The sequence below is a fragment of the Meleagris gallopavo genome, chromosome 10 (genome assembly GCF_000146605.3).
Source record: "Meleagris gallopavo isolate NT-WF06-2002-E0010 breed Aviagen turkey brand Nicholas breeding stock chromosome 10, Turkey_5.1, whole genome shotgun sequence".
NCBI classification, from domain to species: domain Eukaryota; kingdom Metazoa; phylum Chordata; class Aves; order Galliformes; family Phasianidae; genus Meleagris; species Meleagris gallopavo.
The window spans coordinates 21,564,115-21,570,425 of record NC_015020.2 but is presented as its reverse complement, the minus strand read 5'-3'; the positions used below and the strand labels follow the sequence as shown (position 1 = coordinate 21,570,425).

The 6,311-nt window shown below is 46.8% G+C and overlaps 1 long non-coding RNA gene across 2 annotated transcripts; it reads left to right on the top strand.

The window, feature by feature from the left end:
- The first annotated feature begins 1,386 nt into the window (after positions 1-1,386).
- On the top strand, positions 1,387-4,481 carry LOC104912434. Of its 2 annotated transcripts, none has more exons than XR_794673.3 (3): positions 1,387-1,592; positions 2,534-2,657; positions 3,870-4,481. It is a non-coding gene; the product is annotated as an uncharacterized LOC104912434 (long non-coding RNA). The 2 variants fall into 2 exon arrangements; XR_794672.3 differs by having other exon boundaries at positions 1,387-1,735.
- The last annotated feature ends 1,830 nt before the right edge of the window (positions 4,482-6,311 follow it).

The window sequence follows — 6,311 nt, the reverse complement described above, 5'->3', positions numbered from 1 at the left end:
AAGCAAAAGATAGAGTAGATATATATTGCAGTGAATCTGCATGGCTTTACAGAGAAAACAGAGCAGCATCCTTTAGTGGTTTGATGCTGTGGTCTGCAGGCAGCCTGCATGCCTTTGTACAGTCATTTGGGCTGCATTAAGGTCCATACCATAGCTTGAACATAATTTCTTCCAGTGCTGTTTCCTCTTTGTATGCATTTCCTCTTACCAGGCTGCCCAAGGAGGTGGTGGACTCACCATTTCTGGAGATGTCCAAGAACTGTGGGGATGTGGCACTGAGGGACATGGTTAATGGGCATGGAGGGTGGGTTGGGCTTGGGGATCTCAGAGGTCTTATCCAACCTGAATGGTTCTGTAATTCTGTGATTCAGCCTTTTGAAAACCAGTGTCCAAAGTAAATTAAAGTGATAGAGAAAAGTGAAGCAAGAGGGAAAGGTTGTACACTTAGGGGGGGAAAAAAAAGGGCATTTAACCGTGTTCATGGAAATGTGTGAAAAATGGAAGCAAGCCTGGCTTGACCATTGGCTGCTTAGAGATATATTGCAAGATAATTTGGGAAGATGTTGTAGACAGAGAGTGTGGACCAAATGGTTCACCTTGAATGAGTAATGTGAGTGCTGTCATTTTGTAATGTGATGCAAACCCAAAGTGTGGATGCCACCACTCCCAGTTTTTGGCTCTTATCGTTGTATCAAACAACCTCAGTGAAAGTATGCAGAAAACAAACAGGGGAGAAAATCCTTTTCAGAGGTATAAAACAATCTTCTATTGTAAGGAGTTTGATCATTACTGGCGAGGCTTTCAAAGAAAACAGCACTGAGATCCTCTTGATGAATAGGAACATTAATATATTAGGTATGTATTATGTAAATCCATACTTCAGTGGAGTGTTAGATAAGATAAATGGGAGCAAAGAGCAGGCTTTGAAGGTTGCTGGTTTTGTGTGCACTGTGCCCATCCAAGGCTCGGCACGAGGCTTGCAGCCCAGGGGGAGGGGGCTTCCTAACAATGAACAATTATTGAATGAATTATCGTGACAGAGACTGGCAAGCAGATAAGCCCAGGGATCTGTGCATTGTATCCAAATATCTGGCCTGGCCTTCGCAAGTCATGTGGGGCAGCAGTGAGAGGGACTGCAGTGGAAGCTCTGCCCACCGTGTCTCCATCTTCACGATACACAGCCCTACAACGTAGGACTGCTGCGGGAACTGATGAACCCCACCATTGCTCTGTGCGTGTGTTCTGCTTCAGATGGACAGGAGCTTAACAGTTCAGACTGCCCAGAGAGGCTGTGGATGCTCCATCCCTGGAGCTGTTGAAGGCCAAGTTGGATGGGACCCTGGGCAACCTGGTCTGGTACCAGATCTGGAGGTTGATGGCCCTGCCTGTGGCAGGAGGGTTGGAACTTGACAATCTTCAGGGTTCATTCCAACCCAAGCCATTCTATGATTCTATGATTCAACACCTTCTGCTGAAAGCTATCGTAGGGACCAAAAATTGGTTTGGTCTAGACATGGAAAAAACAATACATACCTTTTATTTCTTCTCCTTTCAGATGGATGCTGCGCACTTTCAAGTGGGTTATTTAGAAGGTTTGTGACCAGAAATCAAACCAGGCTGGAAAAAAATGTAGATCTACCTGTTTACATCATAAACCACAAACGCATTTGCATCCTGCAACAAACACCTGGGCCACATCCAGTGGAGACATTCCCAGTGTGTTAACTACTGCCAGGTAACTGGTAAACAGTTCGGGGCTGCAGTCTGGAGTGGAGACCTTTCCTCTGAGGCTGCTGCTTATAACGGGGCTTTCATTGAGATCCTGACCCCGAAGCGTCATTAAAACATGGCACATTCTTGACTTTCAAACAAACTGCTGGGAGGTGGCCAGCATGGAGCACAGAGCTGGGTTTTAGAGGGGCTGGAGCTGCACAGTGATGTGCCACCCCTTTCATTAGCTGTTGCTGACTGTGAAAATGCCTTCCCGGATAGGAATTGCACATAAAGGTGAATTATACAGGCAGCTCTCTAAGGCTCTGCTAGTAAACACATGAAAGGAACAGAGGAAATATGTGAAAATGCTGTTACAGTGAACTCCCTTTTAATGCCACCAGCTGGGGGGGAGTGAGTATTATTCAGGACTGAGGTCTTCTCGTAATTAACGCGTGTATTTCGGAATTAAGTGCTGCTTTGATTTCGCCGCACAGGATGGCTCGGGTTGATCCGTGAACACGGCTATGGGTGCTACGGGATGGCCGTGCTGATGTCTATAGGGCAGATGCCGTCGGAGGGCAGCAGATGGTGCTGTTCGTCTCCTTTTTGAGGACGAGGAACCCGCAGCCTCCGAGAGATGCTGGTCCAGGGGCTCCGCATCCCAAATCGGGTTCCTGTGGTCTTTGCCACACCTTCGAGTGAAGTAACCCGGCGTCCTTTCCTCCACTTTGTGCATTTTGGATGAGTTTTTCCAGGCTTTTTTTTTTTTTTCTTTTTTTTTCCTTCTAACCGTGTCTTTTGTATTTCTTTCTTTGAACAGCGCTGGAATCCTGTAACCACAGCACATCAAGATGATGGGAGCTCAATTAAATTAAGGAGAAACACCAAGATTGTGAAACTTGGCGGTAGGACAAGAGCTGGTTGCAACACGGGTTGGACTTTAGGTTTGTTGGCAAATCAAATGCATCTGACACTGGTGATTGGGATGCCAGGAACAGTTCCCTGACCGCTGATCTACCCTGTGGGTCAGCAGGGCACGTTCTTGAGGGCTGACCCTCCTGGCCTGCACAAATCTGCATGTCCAGTTTCCCGAACGGCAGAAAATTCTACATTAAGATGACATTTGTCAGCTAATTTTTTTAAATAAATTAACTGGGTACTTATGAGGCTTAGACTTGCAGTATCGTAGAATCGTTAAGGTTGGAAAAGACCACTGAGACCAGCAAGTTCAACTGCCAACCCATCCCCACCGTGCCCACCAACTACATCCCTCTGTGCCACAATCTGTCTTCTCAGTGGCACCAGGGAGGGCAGTATTAGGCTCCTTTTGGATCCCACTTGTATCTATCTAGCTCCCTTACTGCAGGGACAGACCCAAGCCCAACCTTGGCAAACATTTCCTACCAGGGCAGCCACCATTGTGCAGGTTGGATGAGGAGTTGCACCAGTGGGTGCAAGGAAACCCTAAAACCCTCAGAGGCCAGGGCTCGCAATGCCCCACATCCCTCCTTGCTGCTCAGCCCCTCTGCTGATGTTCTGCAGGAGAGCAGCAGCTGATGGTGCTAAAAATACCTCTGGGCAGGGTAGCAGTGCTTCAGCTCTGGGCTTCCCAGAAGAGTGCTGGTATTTCAACCTTGTGACTCCAGCTCGGGCCACCTGATGGGCAGCACGCAACTTTGCTCTGATTTCCCCATTTGGTAGGGAACAATCTCAGTAACGGGTGGATAAGTCAGCAAACAGCATAGTTTGCTTTCTTATTTTAGGTCTCCCATAGACATAGACATGAATGACTCTGAAATACAGGCAGCACCTGGTCCTTCCCCGCTGTCACATTGTCGCTTTGATGGAAAAGCAAAGCAGATTCCTATATAAAACCCCTCTGTAGGTCTGAGGAGGCAGCAGTAAAGAACCATACGGGTGCCAAACATCCAACCACTCTGCAACCTCACTTTGCCCATTGCACCTGGGGCAAAACGAGAGGAATTCCCCAAATCTGCAAGCACTCCCCCCCAAAATACCCCAGACACCAGCTGAGAGCACCAGCTGTCACTGGAGTGCTCTGTTCCCAAACCAGATCCTGCTGGCACATCCCTCTGAGACATTCTACAGAAGAAAAAGTAAAACCAGGAACTTTTTGACTTCTTTTTTTTTTGCAGAAGTGTGACCTTTTGACCTGAATCACGATGAGTGGTTATGAGGAAGAGCTGCTCTCACTTCTAAATTATTGCCATGCAATGAGCAGATTTCCATGGGGTGGCTGAAGTCGTGTCCTGAGATACGAGGGATACAAGCATCCCATTCCTGCTCTACTTTGTACTACAAGACTGGTCTTAGAGGAGCTTATTCTCTTAAAATGTCCTGACTGGCTGAATAAAACACAATTTCTGTTTTAATATTGTTGGGTTGTGAAACATTGCAATAGAGGCACAAAAGTGGGCAAGAACGAGTTTTACTGCAGACGTTTTATCTTCTGATAGATTGTCCCAGTCCTGCATTCCTCATTCCCTGGGCGTTTGGTCCAGCTCAGATTGGAAGACGGTGAAGATCTTGGGAGATCTCCAACAACGTGGGGCAAAATTCACTGATAACAGAAATGCAATGGCTTTGGTTGATCTGTATAAAGAAAAAAAAAAACAGTCCGTCGTGAGAATGCAGAGTTAGATTGAGAAGAAAAGCTGAGCCCTAAAAGGGAGGCTGGTGCGTGGTGTATTCAATAATTGCATTTATGAATAAACAATTAAGTATTACCAATGAATCTCTTGCATTTTATTGACCCAGGCACAGAAGCTGCTTTTTGGCACTGATGACTTGCTCAGTTCACGCTTGACAATGGGGAATTGTAGTGGCTGTTCCCTTAAGAAATCGTCCAAGATTGGGACTTATTTGTGCGCCATTGCTTGCATCAATTAACAGCACAATCTTTTTGTTATGAAAACGCAAACATTAGTAGCCTAAGGAGCCTTGTAAATGCAAATATAAAACTTTAATTTCAGTAACTCCCACTTTCCCTTCAAGTACAATAAAGGCTCTTTTTTTTTTTTCTATTTGCTGTTACAACGACAGGTCTTTATTATTATTATTTTTATTATATTTTTTTATTATTATTATTCCTCTTCACTTTAAAATTGAGTTTAACCCAGGGGATTTCAATAGGGATCGTTTTCCATCAGCAGATCTGGGGTGGCTGCAGTCAGTGCTGGGAGCTCTGAGCTCCTTGGGGCAGGTCAGTGCCAACCGTGGGGAGGGGAGCAGGGCTGGGCATTGGGGCCAACCCTGGGCAGGGCATAATTCCCACGTGAGGATTCTTTCCACTTGCTCCAGGCAGCTGGAGAGCCTAAATTTGGCACCCATGTTTCTGCTGCAGGAATGAGAAGGAGAGAGAGACCTTGAGATGTGCCCTTGGCCACGGCCGCAATTTGGTGACCATTGCCACAGGGAATGATTTGGGGTGAAAACTGATGGTTTTACTGCGATGTGGTATGAAAGAGAGAGCTGTCTTCTCGAAAGCAATGTGGGAGATGGCACCTGATGACACCGTGATGAAAGAATTGGACAAAAAACCCAACGTCTGCTTTCCCCTTTCTATTTTACGCCACACATATACAAGTAAAATAATAAAACAGCCTCTTTGCTTTCTTCCTCCCATGTTGGCCCAAATGTGCCCGGGAATGTGTCTAAACAGATTCCTGGAAAACCTGCCCTCAGCAAGGTTCAGTCTGCAGCTCCTCAGGTTCCCCAGCATGCAAAGGGGAGCTATGTGGCAAAAGAAGAAGAGAAGAGGTCAGAAGCTGACCTGAACGCATCCTTGGGCACCCACAGGCTTTACCAACTGCCTCTGCATCCCTGCTTGGAGCTGGCAAAATGGCCAACCCACCTGCAGCTGAGGTTCATGGAAAACACATCATTAGCATCTTTGGCAATTTCTAATTAGACCAAAGGGGCAATTAGCCAAAGTATCATCCCTCACCTTGCCTCTAGCATTCTCATTACCCTTGTTTCACAAAGGTGGTGCTGCTGCAGGGGGACGAGGCTGCTATAACTCAGTGGTGGTACTCAGCCTTCACCAAACCATCCACTGATGGTTGGATTAGACAGCCTTAGCAGCCTTTTTCCAATCTTAATGATTCCATGATCCTTCAGCCCCAACAGGCCTTGTGATGGGCATTGGGGTCCCTGGGTACCCCGCGTGCTGCATCCCCTGCAAAAGGATCTCAGCACAGGGAGCAGAGCTGAAGGACAGGGGAGGAAAGCAAGAAAAAGAAGGGGAAAAAAAAGTTATTTGCCACCACTTTGCGCCATAATCACCTTCTGAGTCCTCCCTTGCAGAACTGGTTGCTTTTCCTTCCCTCTCTCCCTCCTGTTGCACTGTTGTGCCTTACGATGGAGCTAGAGGCTCCCTCCTCCTTCGGCTCCGCGAAAAACTTTTAGTTCCTGACTCTCTCTCTCGCTCTCTTTTATTTTTTTTAAAACTTCCCTCAGGAAAAAAATGTGGACTTAATTATCTATGTAAAATGTCAGATGTAGGGAAGCAGGAAAGGGGCCGTGCTTACTTGGATATCCCATCCGAGGCGAAGTGACTGGGTTTTGTTGGGTTGGTG